The sequence below is a fragment of the Miscanthus floridulus genome, chromosome 1 (assembly GCF_019320115.1).
Source record: "Miscanthus floridulus cultivar M001 chromosome 1, ASM1932011v1, whole genome shotgun sequence".
Taxonomy (NCBI): domain Eukaryota; kingdom Viridiplantae; phylum Streptophyta; class Magnoliopsida; order Poales; family Poaceae; genus Miscanthus; species Miscanthus floridulus.
Genome location: NC_089580.1, coordinates 189096095 through 189116094, shown reverse-complemented (window position 1 = coordinate 189116094; position 20000 = coordinate 189096095). Strand labels below are relative to the sequence as shown.

At 43.7% G+C, this 20000-nt stretch overlaps 1 long non-coding RNA gene across 1 annotated transcript; it reads right to left on the bottom strand.

The window, feature by feature from the left end:
• Positions 1-1114: 1114 nt before the first annotated feature.
• Positions 1115-3486, bottom strand: LOC136506135 (uncharacterized). Its single transcript, XR_010771408.1, has 3 exons — positions 3172-3486; positions 2759-3031; positions 1115-2001 (listed from the first exon to the last, which is right to left on the bottom strand). It is a non-coding gene; the product is annotated as an uncharacterized lncRNA (long non-coding RNA).
• Positions 3487-20000: the final 16514 nt, after the last annotated feature.

Genomic DNA, 20000 nt, shown 5'->3' with positions numbered 1-20000 from the left:
CGGAGAATTCATCCCGTTCCCATCCTTATTAACTGTCTCGGGTATAGATTCTTGTCCATCCCCGTACCCGTCGGGTATCGGTCGGGTAACAGATACCCGACGGGTACTGCATACCCGATAAACAAGGACACTTGGGATCGCAGCTTTGCAATCGGAGACGTTTCTTCTTCACCCAGGAATAAGTGTCGGAGCCTCGGAGATGCCGAGGAGAAGGAGCGAGGTTGCGAGGAGGACGAACAAAGGTGGCAGAGAGACCGAACTGAGGAAGCGAGGGGCACGAGCGCTCGTGAGACAGGCATGCTTGTGCTGCTGGCGGAGATGGTGAGGAAAAATTGAACGAGGGTTATTAGAACACACAAATTATATATATGACTGTTCAGATTTAGACCAAAATATCTATGTTGAGCTTCTTTGGGCCTAATACTCGCATGACAGCTCAAATAGTCGGGTTCCCCAACGGGTAACGGGGACGGGTAAACAGGGAACGTTCCCGTACCCGCTATACCCGTCGGGTATGGATTCTTGCCCATTTAGATGCCCGCGGGTAAAGATATGATCCCATCCCCGTCCCCTAATGGATCAAATACCCGTCGGGTATCGGGTATCGGGTCCCCGTTGCCATCCGCAGGTGCGGCGTGTTCTCATCTCGCTGATATGTGGGCCGATAAATCGGTTGGTGGCGGCCTGGTGGGAGTGGTGGCGTGTAAAGGGAGTTGAGAGTCATTTCGTGGATCGTGACGACGATATATTCCTTAAACAACAGTGTCCGTGGTAACGTGTATTTTAGGAATACACATAAATTGACCAAATAAATTTTTGAATGGCGATACATGTTTTGTTTCCTGCTTTCAAAGCCAATTTTTGAATGGCCTTACATGTTTTGTTTGGTTAATTGGGTTGCTGCTGGCAACAAAGTCCATCTATGAATGAAAGTCAGACATATACATCACATTATTTTGGTCAGTCACTACAAATAATTGAAGACATCCAAATGGCAAAAGTTCAGTTACAAATCGATGAACGATGAAATATAGGTGACCACATGTGTATGATATGATGCTTCCACATAATACATGCAACTGAGGGTAGCATCCCCAGTGCAACCAGAAGCATATTTATTTATTAATTAGTAGAAGGAAGATGGTTTGATACAAAAGACTTCATCTGCTCCAATGCTCCAAATCAGGATAGGGACTTAATCCTGTAACCGAACGGATGAAGTTATTAGAATGTTGAAACCACCACCGCAAAAAGAAAATGCATCCTAAAATTTTACTTAATTGCTTTCCATAGTTGCAGTTGTAAGGCATATTTCTTAATCGTCGCCGTCTACTCGTCGCCATGAATTGGACAACCACATTGTTGAAGCAATAAAAAAAGAAGCTCATCTACCCCTTGGAATTGGCAAAAAAAACATCTTTTAGTCTTGAGGTTTTTTACCACTGTATTTTTAGGAGATATGGTATGCCCTGTTAATGAGACAAGTTCAATTATATGGCTATGGTTCTGAAATTTCATGCAATTGCAAAATATAGTAAAAACATGCCTACTTTATGGAAATATCAGGATAGAGACTAATTGTAGAGATTGAAGGAGGACTTTCAGGATAGCCCATGGGCAGTGTGATCTCCAGTAAATGAATCCATCATGGTTCATCCCTGGCACGCTGATAGATAGAGCCCAAAGACAGTATTTTGCTACGCACATAATCACATAAGTCTCAGATCAATGACTCTTTAACAACATCAGTATTTAGCAAGATTTGAAAAACTCATAAGAAACTTAGATCACTAAAAACTCAGATCACTAAAGTATCAAATAATGTGAAAAAAACAGAATTAAACAATGAAAAATTCACCTCTCAGTTCCAGCTAAACAAGAGTCAGTATTAATGTATATCACTTTTGAATAGCACCATAACCCACTTGAAGACCTTCGAGTATCTCTGTCATATAGCCATACATGCTGCTCGTTACTGTCTCTCAAATCAAATATCATGAGCTGTAGAGAACATAAAAGCAAATATTTAGTAATCTAATTAATTATCGTGGGGATAATCCTACCATTCATATTATGGCCAGAATATCAATTTAGCAAGCTAACAAACATAAATAAAACATTAGGATGAAACAATTATGTACCATCAAATTTACATAGAAAGCCTCGGCTCAAATTTGTCAGTATAGCATTTTGAAACAGATACTACCAACTCAGATAGTTACATTATACAAACAGAAAAATTAACCTGGCATTATAAATTTTTGACTCAAAATTCCACATAAATGCTACCAAGCATGGTATTAGGCTAGAGATGCCTCTACATATTATGCGAACTACATGAACAATACATAACTTTTGAAGGAACAATGACTTGATGAAAACAATATATCCGAGCAGGGAGGTTGAGAAGGAGCAGTGGGATCTGTTGGGGCACACCTATGAGGGATTAAATAATATATATATATAATGAACTTGGCAATCCAGTGGCATGAGAAAATCCAGTGGCTTCTCATGAGTCATGACAAGAAAATGAAAACAAATAGTTTAAGTGGCGCAATGGCATAAGAAGGCATCCATTAAGCGAGATTTTATATCATAAAGAAATTGGTCATGCACTTCCATCTAAACGGTTGTCGCTGGGATAACTGACTATGCAAAGGATCATAATGCATTAACTGGCTAGGAGATGACATCGAATAAGCACAAGGAAACATGTGAAATTAGTCACCAGAGTAATGCAAAACCCACACGGCCACACCTTGTGTGGAAGCTTCAAAGAAGGCTTCAATATAAGTGTAGCAATACCACACGCAGATTAACCTCTTCTTCAAGCTACCTTAGAAATTCCTTGACCTGCACAATTTTCATCACAGGGTTAGTAATTCACATCAGGTGACCCCATTACAGTATAGCGAAAAATAAATTCAGGGCTCAAGATATCACCAACTTCCTGTTGAAGCTGCGACCTATACTGCCGCATCCTGTGACTATCTTCCCTCTTCTTGCCACCATTGCTCTTACCTATTCCATCCTATAAAGGAGTAACCAAACAACAATCACTGCATCATTAATTAATTTGCTAGGAAGAAACAATAAGCAGCAAGATTGTTGGTTGACTGCAGGGAGCCCTCAACAAGATTTGCTGGGAAGAAACCAATCCAAGAAACCAACCCAAGATTGATGGAAGAGTTCTTGTAGGGAGTAGCCGGGACGGCCCGGGAGGCAGGGGACTACTAGCGCCGGGAGGTCAGAGGGAGATGAGAGAGGGATTGAGGGCAATGGCAGCCCAGGAAGGGAGCCGCCGCGACGCTGTCGAAGGCTGGACGACGTAAGCACGCCACCGGCCACACACTGCACACAGCAGAGGTGCGAGAAGCTAGCCACTATCTAGATTTCGGAGGAGCCGCCCACGGGCAATAGAGGGTGAGATGTGGATGCCGAGCGGAGGGGAAGGGGTTGCTTGGTGGGCTAGGTCACGCCTCGTGGCACGCGCTCAACCCCAGTCACTGCGGGCTAGTTAGCCTAGCCGGCCGTCGCCCGGCCAGCACCTAGGGCAAATCTAGGACACCTCGACCTCCTGGCCAGGCGAGCGTGCGAGGGGCTAGGGCACAGGCACCGGCTGGCCGCCTGGCCATGTAGGCATTGGAGGGGGAAGAGGCGAGCCGGCAGGGGCGGCACCCACGTGAGGGTGAGGGAGGAGGGGCGCCGCCGCCCGGCTGAAAGCTCTAGTTTGGTTTTGGTGAATTGATGAAACCCTAAGTGCTAACCTAGTTTATCAAGTGATCATGAGATAGGTAGCACACTTCAAGTGGAGAAGCTAATGAAGATCATAACATGACAATGGTGATGACATGACGATGATCAAGGGCTTAAACTTGAAAAGAAGAAAGAGAAAAACAAAAAGCTTAAGGCAAAGGTATAATCCATAGGAGCTATTTTGTTTTGGTGATCAAGATACTTAGAGAGTGTGATCATATTTAGGTTTGATAGCCGTACTATTAAGAGGGGTGAAACTCGTATCGGAATGCGGTTATCAAAGTGCCACTAGATGCTCTAACTCATTGCATATGCATTTAGGATCTAGTGGAGTGCTAACACCCTTGAAAACATTTGTGAAAATATGCTAACTCATGTGCACAAGGTGATATACTTGGTGGTTAGCACACTTGAGCAAGGGTGAAGAGAATGGAGGAGATGCCAGTGTCGGTCAAGTGACCGGACACTGGATCCAAATGCACCGGACGCTGATTGCCTGCGTCCGGTCGCGCTGACTTGGCGATACAGTAGCTAGGGTTTACCACTGGACGCTAGGCTGTGTCCGGTCGAGGTGGACCGGACGCGTCCGGTCGAGGAAAACCGGTTTTGGACCCTTACTGTACTCGACTGGACGCTGAGGCTCCAGCGTCTGATCAGTTTTGCCGGAGCGTCCGGTCACCTCGTAGCCATTGACATCTGACGAACAGCATTTGAAGCTGGTGACGCGTGGCATCCATCGGGTGACCGGACGCTGAGGGCTGGCGTCCGGTCAGTTCGACCGGAGCGTCCGGTCGAACCGTGTTATGCCCAGTGAAGGGGCATAACGGCTCTATTTCATGGGGGCTTCTATTTAAGCCCCATGGCCGGCTGTGGCTCACATCTTTGGCCATTTTCATTGACATAGCAACCTTGTGAGCCTAGCCAAAGTCCTCTCACTCATCTCCATTATTGATTCATCATCATAGTGAGATTGCGAGTGATCCAAGTGCATTGCTTGAGTGGTTGCATCTAGAGGCACTTGGTGTTCATGTTTCGCTGCGGATTTCGCTTGTTACTCTTGGTGGTTGCCGCCACCTAGATGGCTTGGAGCAGCGAGGATCATTAAGCGGAGGGTGGTGATTGTCTCTGGCTCCGATCGTGGTGATTGTGAGGGGTTCTTGACCTTTCCCCGGCGGAGCGCCAAAAGGTACTCTAGTGAATTGCTCATGGCTTGTGTGATCCTCATCTTGTGTTGGTTGTGCAGCACCCTATTGAGGGTTTGGTGTGTGAAGCCAATTAGCGTGTGAACCTCCAAGTGAGTGAATCGCCACAACGAGGAGTAGCTTGCCGGCAAGCAAGTGAACCTCGGTAAAAATCATTGTGTTCATCCTTTGATTCCGAGGTGATTGGTCTTCATTGTTATTCATCCTTATGATTGATTGGTTCACTTCTCTACATGGTGGTATAACTATCTTGATCACTCTCTTTACATTATCGCAAACTAGTTGACAAGCTCTTTAGTGTAACTAGTTGTGAGAGCTTGCTTGCTTGGTTGGTGTGGCTCTTTAGTTAGCCTTTGAGAGCACACTAACATAGGGTAGTGTCATACCTCTTATGTGAATTGACACTATCTAAACTAGAATTGTGGTAGGTGGCTTGCATTTTGAGTAGGCTAGCGCAACACTTACTTCACCTCATAATTGTCTAACCTTTTGTTAAGTGTTATTGTATAAATTTTTATTAGGCTATTTACCCCCCCCCGCTAGCCATTAGGACCTTTCAAGTGGTATCAGAGCCGAGGTCACTGTTATTTGAGGCTTAACAACCTTCGGTGTTAAAATGGCTCAAATCAACAACACCACGAAGCCACCCTAATTTGATAGCACAAATTATCCTTATTGGAAGTCAAAGATGACAACACACATCAAGTCAATCAATAGAAAGATGTGGAAGGTGGTAGAAACCAAAATTGAGATTGGTGATCCGGAGAATCCCACCGCCACCGAAGAAGTGCTTCTCCAAAACAATGACATTGCTCTAAGTGCCATTCATGATGCAATTGATGAAAGAACATTTGAGCAAATCAAGAATATTGAGATGTCACATGAAGCTTGGAAGAAGTTAGAAGAATCATTTGAGGGCACTCAAGCCGTGAAGGGTGCAAAGGCATACATCCTTAAAGAAAAGTTTGCAAGCTTCAAGATGAAGAATGATGAGAAGAAGTCTTTATCCAAGAATAAAGAAGAGTCAAGAAGATGCTTCAAGTATGGAAGCAAAGATCATCTTGTTGCTCAATGCCCATACAATAGTGACAATGATGATGACAACAAGAAGAACAAAAAGAAGGACAAGAAGGAAAAGAAAGAGAAGAAGGACAAGATGGCCTTCAAGAAGAAGAAGGGTGGTTCATATGTAGTCACTTGGGATAGTGATGACTCCTCAAGTGATGATGATGATGATGATAGTGATGATCACAAGACCACCAAGAAGAAGGTTCTTGCAAGCATTGCCATCAATAAAAAGCCTTCTCTCTTCGAATCTTCATCATGCTTCATGGCTAAGGCCACTAAGGTACAATCTTGTGATGATGAAAGTGATGAAGAACATGTTGATGATAATGAACATGAAAATGAAAATGATAGTGATAGTGATGATGATGAACCTACTAAAGATGAATTAATTGACATGCTAGAAGATGCTAGAGAACACTTTGATATCAAGAGAAGGAAATGCAAAAGCTTGCGTAAGGAACTAAAAGCCCTTAAGCAAGCCTTTGATGAGCTCAATGCATCTCATGAGAGGCTAGAGGAAGCCAATGAGAAGCTTGGCAAAGTTCATAAAAAGCTTGAAAAGGCTCATTCCACTTTGCTTGATGAGCAAAATAAAAGGAAGCATGTAGAAACTTGCAATGTAGGTTTAACTTGTGATATAATAGATGAATCACTATCTATGCCTATCATTGTTGCTCCTACTAACCCTTCTTGTAGCACTTCCACTTCTACCTCATCTAGTAGTGATGGTCTCACTTGTGATGCCTCACTAATGGTTGAGAATGAGAACCTCAAGAAGGAGGTCACTAAGCTCACTCACACCTTAGCTAAGGCTTATGGTGGTGAGGACCGCTTGCTTATGGCCTTAGGTAGCCAAAAAGCTTCTCTCTACAAAGAGGGATTGGGATATACCCCCAAGAAAGGCAAGGTGGCCTTTGCTCCTCACAAGACAAGTTTTGTGAAGAACAATGGTCGGTTTTGTACTAGTTACAAGCAAGTTGGTCATAAAGAGCATGAATGCACCAACAAAAGCAAAAATGCTAATGTATCCTCCATCAAGCTTAATTCTTCCTATATGCTTATTAAGGGTACAAATGGTGTGAAGGCTAAGTTCATTGACAAACCATGGATGGGCTTAAAGAAGAAAGTCATTTGGGTGCCAAAGAGCTTGGTTACTAACCTTCAAGGACCCAAGCAAATTTGGGTACCTAAAAAGAATTGATCTTCTTTTGTAGGTCAATTACAAAGCTGGAGGAAGGCATTAGATTCTTGATAGTGGGTGCACTCAACACATGACCGGTGATGCAAGAATGTTCAACTCAATCAACAACAATGGCAATAATGGTTATGATATATCACATTTGGTGACAATGGCAAAGGCAAGGTCAAAGGGCTTGGTAAGATTGCAATATCCAATAACTTGAGCATATCCAATGTGTTGCTAGTAGAGAGCTTGAACTTTAATTTGCTATCTGTGGCTTAATTGTGTGATCTTGGATTCAAATACATATTTGGGATAGATGATGTAGAGATCATAAGTGTAGATGGCTCTAACTTGATCTTCAAAGGCTTTAGATATGAGAATCTATACTTGGTTGATTTCAATGCTAGTGAAGCTAAATTGTCCACATGCTTGTTCACTAAGTCTAGCATGGGTTGGTTATGGTATAGAAGGCTTGGTCATGTTGAAATGAAACAATTGAATAGATTGATTAAGCATGACTTAGTTAAAGGCTTGAAAGATATTATGTTTGAAAAGGATAAGCTTTGTAGCTCTTGTTAAGCCGGCAAACAAGTTGGAAACACCCATCCTAAGAAAAGCATGATGAGCACTAGTAAAGCATTTGAGTTATTGCACATGGATTTGTTTGGGCCAACACAATACACTAGTGTCGGTGGAAACAAATATGGATTTGTGATAGTGGATGACTACACTAGATACACATGAGTATTCTTTCTAGTGGACAAAAGTGATGTATTTGCAACATTCAAATCATTTATCAAAGGCATTCACAATGAGTTTCAAACAACCATCAAGAGAGTTAAAAGTGACAATGGTAGTGAGTTCAAGAATACTAGAATTGATAAGTTATGTGATGAATTTGAAATTAGGCATCAATTCTCGGCCAAGTACACACCCCAATCAAATGGCCTTGTTGAGAGGAAGAATAGAACACTTATTGATATGGCAAGGTCTATGCTTAGTGAGTACAATGTGAGTCAATCCTTTTGGGTCGAAGCTATCAACACGGCTTGCTATTGTAGCAACCGCCTCTATTATCACCGATTAAAAGAGAAGACACCATATGAGCTCTTGAATGGTAGAAAGCCTAACATTGCATATTTTCAGGTCTTTGGTTGCAAATGCTATATCTTGAAGAAAGGCACAAGATTGGGCAAGTTTGATAAGAAATGTGATGAAGGATTCCTACTTGGTTATTCCACTACAAGCAAAGCATATAGAGTTTGGAATTTAGATAGTGGTACTCTTGAGGAAGTTCATGATGTTGAATTTGATGAAACCAAGGGTTCACAAGAAGAGAATAAGAACTTAGAAGATGTTAGAGGCATTCAACTTTCAAATGCCATGAAGAACATGGATATTGGTGAATTGAGGCCTAGGCAAGTGATTGATGATGAAGATGATCAAGTGCAAGTGCTTTCCAACTCAAATGTGCAAGATGATACAAATCAAGTTAGTGCAAGTGACTCTCATGACTATGAACAAGATCAAGTGGCTAGTACATCATCTCAACCTAATGATCAAACAAGTGCAAGCAATCAAGTTCCAATACTCCAACCAACAAGTATTGCAAGAGATCATCCTTTAGATACAATCATTGGTGATATTTCTAGAGGTGTACAAATAAGATCAAGATTGGCATCATTTTATGAATACTTCTCATTTGTGTCATCCATTGAACCAAAGAAGATAGATGAAGCTTTGATGGACGTTGATTGGGTGAATGTTATGCATGAAGAATTGAATAACTTCACAAAAAATCAAGTATGGAAGTTGGTAGAAAGACCAAAGGGACACAATGTGATTGGAACCAAATGAGTCTTTAGAAACAAGCAAGATCAAGAAGGGATAGTAGTAAGGAACAAAGCAAGATTGGTAGCACAAGGCTATACACAAGTTGAAGGTCTTGACTTTGGAGAAATATATGCCCCGGTTGCTAGATTGGAAGCAATTAGAATCTTGCTAGCCTATGCTTGTGCCCACAACATCAAGCTCTATCAAATGGATGTTAAGAGTGCATTTCTCAATGGTTATATCAATGAAGAAGTATATGTTGAGCAACCTCCTGGTTTTGAAGATGATAAGAAGCCCAACCATGTGTACAAGTTGAAGAAGGCATTGTATAGCTTGAAGCAAGCACCTAGAGCATGGTATGAGAGATTGAGGGACTTTCTCCTCTCTAAAGGGTTCACAATGGGTAAGGTTGACACCTCTCTTTTCATCAAGAAGATTGGAAAAGATCTATTTGTGTTGCAAATCTATGTAGATGACATCATATTTGGATCAACAAATCAAGATTTTTGTGATGAGTTTGGAAAGATGATGGCTAATGAGTTTAAGATGTCCATGATTGGAGAGTTGAGTTACTTCCTTGGTCTTCAAATCAAGCAATTGAAGAATGGTACATTTGTGAGTCAAGGCAAGTACATCAAGGACATGATCAAAAAGTTTGGAATGATTGATAGCAAAGTCATTAGCACACCAATGGGAATCAATGGCAACTTGGATAGTGATGCAAGTGGAAACATGGTGGATCAAAAGTTGTATCGGTCTATGATTGGAAGCCTACTCTATGTGACCGCATCAAGGCCGGATGTCATGTTTAGTGTATGCATGTGTGCAAGATTTTAAGCCTCACCGAGAGAAAGTCATTTGAAGGCTACAAAGAGGATATTGAGGTACTTGAAGCATACACCAAATGTTAGTTTGTGGTATCTCAAAGGAGCAAAGTTTGAGCTAGTTGGTTACTCTGACTCGGACTATGCGGGATGCAAGGTTGAAAGGAAGAGCACCTCGAGCACATATCAATTGTTGGGAAGATCACTTATTTCATGGTCATCAAAGAAGCAAAATAGTATTGCATTATCAACCGCCAAAGTCGAATACATATCCGCCGATAGTTGTTGTGCACAAGTACTTTGGATGAAGGCCACTTTGAGTGACTTTGGAATCAAGTTCAAGAAAGTGCCATTGCTATGTGATAATGAGAGTGCAATCAAGCTAACCAACAATCCGGTTCAACATACAAGAACAAAGCACATTGATGTCCGCCACCATTTTATAAGAGATCATCAACAAAAAGGGGACATTTGCATTGAGAGTGTAGGCACCGAAGATCAACTTGCCGATATATTCACCAAGCCATTGGATGAGAAAATGTTTTGTAAGCTAAGGAATGAGTTGAACATATTGGATTTCTCAAATATGTGTTGATGCACCCCCCATTTACATGACATGCCTCTCCTTCGAGCAATCCAAGGTAAAAGTTGATTGGCATGGCATACATCCTTGCTAAGGACATGTTTAGTGCATCTAGTCATATTTTCAATCTTATTAGGACCTTTCAAATGGTTCTATTTTATTAGGCTCATTCATGAAAATCAAATGATGTTGTTGTTTATATGATATCACTATTGCTTCTATGCTTAATTTGATCTAGTGATAGCATATAACATGTTTATGGGCTTGTAAACCTAGTGTTTAATCTAGAAAATGAGCTATAAGTGTTTAACTCAACATGGTACAAGATAACCCTTATTTGGAGGTGTGAAGAAGCTTGTCCTTGGATCAAACCGAGTTAAATATCTTTGGTAAATGATCTAGACTAGGCCAAATTTGGGAAAATGATCCTCACCTCATTGATTGATATTGATAATCTCGACCCTACAAGTAATACTATTTATATTTAGAACCTTTGTGGTCATTGATGACAAAGGGGGAGAGAAACAAAGATAAGGGGGAGAGAAACAAAGAGGAGAGAAACAAAAATAGTAGTAAGTAAAAATAGTGAAAAAGGGGGAAAAATATCATAAAAGGAGAGAAACATAAAAAGATATCTTAATATATGACATAGGGGGAGAAATATGATAAAGGAAAGGGATCAATTAACATTTTGAGCACACAAGTAGGGGGAGGACGCTCATGAACTTGTATGGTGCATTTGTATGTGCATTTCATATGTTTGCTTGTATGGCACAAGTATTAAAGTTACACATCCATGTTTGTATGATGTATGTTAGTTGTAAGATTGAATGATGAAATGGAATCACTAGATAATTTTCATTTCCAAGTAAGCCTTTACAAGTGGTATCTTTTCAAAGTATGTTTCCAAGTGGTATTAAGCTAACCATGGTGCTAAGGATGATATAATGATGCACTCCGATTGGTATCACGCTTCAAAGGTCCATCTCTTATACCTTAGCATCATATAGTAGACATTGACTCCTATATTTCCTATCTAAGCATATGTGCAAGTTTCAATCCAAACTCTTAGCACATATATAGGGGGAGCAATTGCTACCATTTGGGGTTTATGAAACTTGTCCATATCCTTTTACACATGGTAAAAATGCTTGGGCAAGCAACATGGATTCAATTGAATTTCAATTCATATCTTTGTATAAGGGTTGTCATCAATTACCAAAAAGGAGGAGATTGAAAGCTCTAGTTTGGTTTTGGTGAATTGATGAAACCATAAGTGCTAGCCTAGTTTATCAAGTGATCATGAGATAGGTAGCACACTTCAAGTGGAGAAGCTAATGAAGATCATAACATGACAATGGTGATGACATGGCGATGATCAAGGGCTTAAACTTGAAAAAAAGAAAGAGAAAAACAAAAAGCTCAAGGCAAAGGTATAATTCATAGGAGCTATTTTATTTTGGTGATCAAGACACTTAGAGAGTGTGATCACATTTAGGTTTGATAGCCATACTATTAAGAGGGGTGAAACTCGTATCGGAATACGGTTATCAAAGTGCCACTAGATGCTCTAACTCATTGCATATGCATTTAGGATCTAGTGGAGTGCTAACACCCTTGAAAACATTTGTGAAAATATGCTAACTCATGTGCACAAGGTGATACACTTGGTGGTTAGCACACTTGAGCAAGGGTGAAGAGAATGGAGGAGATGCCAGCGTCGGTCAAGTGATCGGACGCTGGATCCAAATGCACCGGACGCTAACTGCCTACGTCTGGTCATGCTGACTTGGCGGTACAGTAGCTAGGGTTTACCACCGGACACTAGGCTGTGTCCGATCGAGGTGGACCGGACGCGTCCGGTCGAGGAAAACCGGTTTTGGACCCTTACTGTACTCGACCGGACGCTAAGGCTCCAGCGTCCGGTCAGTTTTGCCGGAGCGTCCGGTCACCTCGTAGCCGTTGACATCTAACAAACAGCGTTTGAAGCTGGTGACGCGTGGCGTCCATCGAGCGACCGGACGCTGAGGGCTGGCGTCCGGTCAGTTCGACCGGAGTGTCTGGTCGGCCCGTGTTATGCCCAGTGAAGGGGCATAACGGCTCTATTTCGTGGGGGCTTCTATTTAAGCCCCATGGCCGGCTGTGGCTCACATCTTTGGCCATTTTCATTGACATAGCAACCTTGTGAGCCTAGCCAAAGTCCTCCCACTCATCTCCATCATTGATTCATCATCATAGTGAGATTGCGAGTGATCTAAGTGCATTGCTTGAGTGGTTGTATCTAGAGGCACTTGGTGTTCGTGTTTCGCTGCGGATTTCGCTTGTTACTCTTGGTGGTTACCGCCACCTAGATGGCTTGGAGCAGCGAGGATCGTTGAGCGGAGGGTGGTGATTGCCTCCGGCTCCGATCATGGTGATTGTGAGGGGTTCTTGACCTTTCCCCGACGGAGTGCCAAAAGATACTCTAGTGAATTGCTCGTGGCTTGTGTGATCCTCATCTTATGTTGGTTGTGCGGCACCCTATTGAGGGTTTGGCGTGTGAAGCCAATTAGCGCGTGAACCTCCAAGTGAGTGAATCGCCACAACGAGGAGTAGCTTGCCGGCAAGCAAGTGAACCTCGGTAAAAATCATTGTGTTCATCCTTTGATTCCGAGGTGATTGGTCTTCATTGTTATTCATCCTTGTGATTGATTGGTTCACTCCTCTACACGGCGGTATAACTATCTTGATCACTCTCTTTACATTATCGTAAACTAGTTGACAAGCTCTTTAGTGTAACTAGTTGTGAGAGCTTGCTTGCTTGGTTGGTGTGGCTCTTTAGTTAGCCTTTGAGAGCACACTAACATAGGGTAGTGTCATACCTCTTGTGTGAATCGACACTATCTAAACTAGAATTGTGGTAGGTGGCTTGCATTTTGAGTAGGCTAGCGCAACACTTGCTTCGCCTCATAATTGTCTAACCTTTTGTTAAGTGTTATTGTAGAAATTTTTATTAGACTATTCACCCCCCTCTAGCCATTAGGACCTTTCACCGGCGCCCACCGCCGCCTCGGCAGAGAAAGGGAGGGATGATATTATTGTTTTCTTTTCGAAAAAAACAGGCTGTGGGATCGAACCGTGCTAGGCGTTGATTTGCGTTGAAGTGCGAGCAGGGTGCGGGGGTGAGAAGCCTGGTATCCCACATCGAATTGTGGCCATTGGATTTGGTTAAGGTGTTTGATTAACCCTTGATTTTAATGGTGCTGAATTCGTGTGTGTATTTTTCTGGGTGCGTAATGGTTAGAGGCTCCTAGCGGGGGATGTTTTCGTGGGGGGGGACCTAGTATAATTTTGACTGATCCATTATAGTAGAGATTGTTATCTTGATGCGGCTTTTTCTGAAAAAAAAAACAAAGGAAAAATCTTGATGGGGCTCACGGCCCCCGACACTTTTCCAACTTCCAAACTTTTAGTGCTGTCTCAGTTCTCAATGGAATTGAAAATTTGAAATCTCGCTTACCGAGCAGTTAAATAGTATCTTAGTTTAATCTAGATATAAATAATATCTAGTTTAATCTAAATATAAAAATAAATATCTAAATTAATCATAAAATCTATACCTCATATAAAACAAAATCCTACTACAGAGTCTATCTTACTAGTGGAATATCTCGTACATTGCTACGGAAACTATGGAGTGATTTAGGGTTAATGATGAAAATACATATGATGGATCATTCTAAAATTACCGAGGACTAATAGTTAAAGCCTTAAAGTGCGTCGGTGAATAATATATGATTTAGCTACAGGTTTGTCTCACATTATTATTTCATGGTTTGTACTGTCAGGTCTGAATAGTTGCAGATTTTAAACATAAACATGGGTATTGTTTTACGCAATGTAAAAAGTTTGAAGCATATTCGGGTGATTGACTTGATCTATGTAGTAATTGTTTACAATATATGGGCCTATTTGGTAGCACTCCTCTTCAGGTGCTTCTCCGAAGAAGCCGAAGCTCCTGAGAAGGAGCCACTTTTTTATCTAGATGTAATGTATATCTAGGTATGCAGTAAAAGCAATATATCTAAAGTAAAATGACTTATAATTTAGAATAAAGAGGGTATTTGAGAAGAAGAAACATTTAGAGACAGACTTGGGCCGTTAGTTTTCTCTGGGCTAACATCCCTGCAGCTTAAGCCCACCATCAGCCATTAACTGAGGTGTGTGCGCGCTGGACGGGCCAAAATTGGGTTATGTTGAATCTTTTCTTGGACGGGGCCAAAGATTGGTCAATGCATTCGCCGGTGTTCTGAAACTGGACAGGAGCAATAATGACACGCAATGACACTATGGCAGGGCCAAAATTAACATGTTGATGCTGATGAATTTTTGACTTCTCGAGGCCGCGAACTGGTGACTCCTTAAACGCTCGAGGAATGCCGCTACCCTCTGCCGTTCAGTAGTTCAGATTCATTTTCGCATACAAGAACATATAAAGTTTCTTTTTAATTAAAAGAGCTTGGACTGGATCCTGTATTTATTGGAATCTCGATGGTTAGCAAGTTCGATCCACTTCCTTCGTGTAGCTAAGTTGCACAAAAGATGAGCAACTGATAGCGCCTGCGCATGCAACTGTATGAGGCAAGGCATGTGATGTGCTCGGCAGACAGGCCATGCATTGATGCAGGTGATTGCATTCATATTCAGATAACTCAATTTCCTCGGAACTGCAGGTTCAGATGAATGCGCAGCCAGGAATGCTAATGGCTGTCCCATTTTGTGGAACCAAAACGACTGCCATGTACTCTCGGCCTGTTCGCTGGTTGGTTTCTGAGCTGGTTTAGGCTGGCTGGTGCTGGTTTGTTGTGAGAGAAAAACACTGTTGGCTGACTGGTAAGCGAACATGGTGTCTGTCGGTCTGTCCGTTGCGACATTTCAGGTGATATTTTTATATATAGTAATTACGAATGGCCATATGCATCGGGATGTAGAGGCTAGAATACTTTTTATTCATTTATATTTCCATCATTTATAAAAGATTTGCTTTGATGCATATGCTTGGGGTCAGTCAAATGTGTAATCTAACCTTTCGTACTGGTAGTTGCATTGCTCCGGTTGTAATGTTATAGCAAGTACTCGTACGCGAAGCATCTGCCCTGCTTGCCTCGACGAATCACTTCACGAGTAGCCGTGTCCGTGTGGGAAGATGCCTCTGCAATCTCGCGACTCGGAGTGACAGTTTCTGAAGATTGACGCGACCATCAACGATTGGGCTACATGGGCACACAACCTGGGGCCCAATGAAGATCGGGCCGTTCGACCGCATTGCAAGTTGAAAAAAGTCCACATTATCTTCCTCAACTTTTGCGAAAGTCTGTTTTTCCTTTCTGAACTTTAAAACCAGGTAAATCAACTTCCTGAACTTTTAAAACCATTCAGTTTACCTCCCTGACCGATTATAAGCGATTTTCAAAGACAGTTTTATCTTTATCTTTTTTTATTTATTTTTGTTGAATCTTTGAAAAATCATATTAAATCACAAAAAAATCATAAAATGGAAAATTCAATTTTGCTGGACTCCACATGAGTAGTTCTACACAGTGAACATATAATATGGTATGCTTTAGTATAAATGTTTTACTGTACAATTCATAGTTGCAGTTTTTTATGGTCCAGTTGGGTGAAATTTTTATGGTAGGCTAATTATTTTTTGCTTGAACTATAGTAAAAATATCATACTCATTGGATCATGTGTAACTTAGTTATAGATTTATTTTATGTGTATGCTTGTTAAAAAATATTTATAAATCTATAACTAAGTTATACATGATCCAATGAGTAGGAAATTTTTACTATAGTTCAAGCATACAATAATTAGCCCATCATTAAAATTTCACCACAATTAGACCATAGAAACTGCAGTTATAAATTAATTAAAAAAACATAGATCTAAAGCTACAGCATATCATATTATATGTTCACTGTGTAGATCTACTCATGTGAAGTCCAACAAAATTGGATTTTTTATTTTATGATTTTTCTGTGATTTACTATAATTTTTTAAAATTCAGCTGGAATAAATAAAATTAAAAAGATAAAACCGTCTCTGAAAACTACTTATAACCGGTTAGAGAGGTAAAACGAACGGTTTTAAAAATTTAATGAGATGGTTTACACGATTTAAAAGTTCAGGAGGAAAAATAACAGTTGAAGGAGGCAATGTCCACTCGTTCCTCGCAAGTTCTACGTACACGTGGGCTCGAGGGGGCTAGCTCCGGCCAGTTCAATCATTCAAAAGCGGGGGGCCCGTCTACGGGCCTGGGCCCTGGCCATGTCGCGCGCCGAGCGCAGCGGGCCACGCGCGGCCGCTGGCGCGGGGGACTAGATCCGACAGCGGTTCGACTCCCGTGCTCGCCCGCCAGCCCTCTCGGCCTCGTCTCGCCCGGCCCGATCTGGCAAACACAACCGCGCCCCGCGCGCTGGTGGCTTTCTCGTTCTCTTGCCGACTGGCACATCTGCCGCGTGCCCTCCCTCGGGATCGTTCGGGAAACAGGGCCGTCGTCCTGCGGTGTCTCGCGCTGCCGAGGCAGGCGAGGACGTACGACCGAGCGGCAGGGCGCTGGCTGACAGGCACCGGCACCGGCACCACGAAAAGCTAGTTGGTGGAGCACGCAGCAGGGGGCCGGCCGGCCAGGCCCGCGCCTTTTCGGTTCTGCGATCTGCGGCGGGTGGTGAGGTGAGCCCATGCATGGAAGTTCCCTGGTGGAGTGTGCTGGTGCGGTGGTTCCCTCCTCCACGCTCGGGGCCGCCTGAGCCAGGTCGCTGTTGTGGTCCACTGCACCGCGCGGGAGCGGCGCGTGGGATGGACCTGTTGAGGTGGTGAGGAGGGACCGAGGGAGGGCCGGGGGAGGACCATCTTATCAGCAGGCAGCGGCGTGCCTGCGCCTGCCCGGCCTACAGGAAGCTGGGATTCGCTTTCGTGCCGGTAATTGCCGCCCGGATCGTGGTGCCCCGATCCAGCGGCACGGACAGCGACGGGCCTCCCGTGGCACTCTCATACCACCGCCGGCGCGGCGCACCCCGGCCCGGCCATGGCCCCTACTGTCCGTCCGTCCCTCCGGCAACTGATGGGTTGTCGATCGGCGATCTATCGAGCCTCTTGCTGGTTGATGCTTACTAGCCAAGTCAGTCCGATCGATCGGGTCCCTTTGAAGTTCATGCGTACTCCTACACAAATGTATCGATATGATCGAGCACGTGTGGCACGCATGTATTATTACAGCCTAGCAAACCAGTAGTATAGTATTTATTAGTGCGCCATGTATTATGTATTATGTTTTTTTTTTTTTTTTGCATTGAAGAAGAGTACGCAAGACACGATGACGATTAAGGCCCCGTTTAGATCCAAATTTTTTTGGATTTTGATACTGTAGTATTTTCGTTTGTATTTATCAATTAGTATCTAATATGGACTAATAGGTTCAAAAGTTCGTCTCACGATTTCTTACCCAACTGTGCAATTAGTTTTTTTCGTCTATATTTAGTACTCCATGCATATGCCGCAAGATTCGATAGGACGGCTACTGCCTAATTTTTTTAATAAAAACAGGCCCTTGGTAGAGAGACGATACGAATCCCTTGTGCTATTGCTATTAGTACGAACTAATACATTAGTACGCGTGTGTGTGCCTCTGTCCTAGCATAGTGGCTGCTTGGACTGATACTAGTCCGGAAGCATAGTGGCGGAGCTCGTCGTTTGACTGACAGGACAAGTAAAGCACATTTCTAGGGCGCGCCAGGACAGAGCTCCTCATTATGTGGGCACCGGCCTGCCCGGCTACCGCACCTGCCCAGCGCCGGCCCTCCACATCGCAGACAAAAAGTTTGCTCCCTCCTCAAATCGCTCCCAAAACCATCCATATCTTGCCCGCCCAGTCTCGACGACGAGACGACACCTTGTATTGGGTGGATTTCGGAGCTCGACTTTCCACGCTGCATGGCCCGCCCGGACGGACCTCAACACCCCTCCAGATGAAGCTGAGCTGAATAATCTCCCCCCGTCCCATCCGTCCAGGGGTTCGGAACTCATAAACAAACACTATAGCTTTCTTCTTCCAAGTCCAAGAGCTGGTGCTGGGCCACCAGAAATGGCTTATCTATGTGCAGTGCACGCTCTCCTGTTCTTGAACTGCGAGTGTGTGAACCATTTCCTAAGCGTGTGCATGTGGTTCAGTAAACTATGCATGCTCATGCATGCCACTAGACACTAGTATCTGCCAATGCCTTGAAATAAACGGGAGGTCGAGTAGTAAACCCTAGCTAGTAGGATAATCCGGCCGTCCTGTTGGATGGAAGGTTTTGGACGCATATGTGATAGAAAAACGGTACCTTAGGCGTAGATCTATCGGGTACTATGTTTTCTATTCGGGATAAAAGATCCTAGAACATAAACAATCACGAGGAACTAGAGAGAGAGAGGGGTGCGGATGTGAGACATCACCGACCGTCGGATTGCTTGGCGGAGGAGCCTGGAGCCGTCCATGGCAATGTCGGTGTTGCTGTGGAGTCCGATGGTGCGGTCCAGCAGTGGCGCGGTGTCCCGGCGGTGAAATCCGGTGACCAGTCCGGTGGCGGCGAGGCAGTGGAGCTTCCCAGTCACTGGCTGCACATCCTCTAGATCGGATTAGGATTCTGTCGGTGGGGCGACTATGACTACTTACGGTAAACCTCGTTTCGAGAGACGCTGACCCCACCTCTCTTTATAACGCAGTATGACAGGGCCCACCAATCGTGTAGGGTTGGACGTCTCCGATCAGGACGTGAGATTAAGACCCAACTCCGCCGTTAGGCCGAACTGGAGAGATCACGGCTAACAATATGCACTGCACAGCCCCTGAGATCTGACTAGATGTCGAGAGCAAAGCCCGGATACTCCTGCACAGTCCCTGAGATTTCAGCAGCTGCTGCATATATCGGGGGCAAATGGATTCGTGCACCATATATATCTTCAGTTATCACACACGTAGCTAGCCGAGCTTGGGTTAGTAGCTAGGGACAAAAAGGGCACTGTGCATGGTTTGATTTGGCACGCGCGCGATCGAGTAATGAAATGGACTTCAGATTGCTGTACTGTACACACCGGATCGGATCTCCAGCATGCATGCATGCCCCTGAAAGAGAAAAAAGAAAAGAAGAACAAGAGTGAGCCCTTCACGCACCCCTGATGAACCGGCCGCCGCTTCCAGCCATGACTCCTTAATTCAGATGTCTAATCGAATCTAGCAACTTAGCAAGACTTGGACGGAACTTGGAGCCGGTTTTCATCGTCTCTTAAGGGCGGTCGTACTTGCTGTCCCTGTATCTCCAACACAAAGCCGCTAGTCTCCGCTAGGGAGCGGCGATCCGACGTGACGCCACCATGTCTGGAAAGATCTTGCTTGCATGCAGCAGACTAGCGATTGACACCTGTGGGCCCCCCCGTGTCTGAGACGACTACCAGCGAGTAGCGACTCCTCTCCTCGCTCTCCAGTAGTCCAGTGGATGGATCCATGCATGACAGGCCAGGGCCAGGC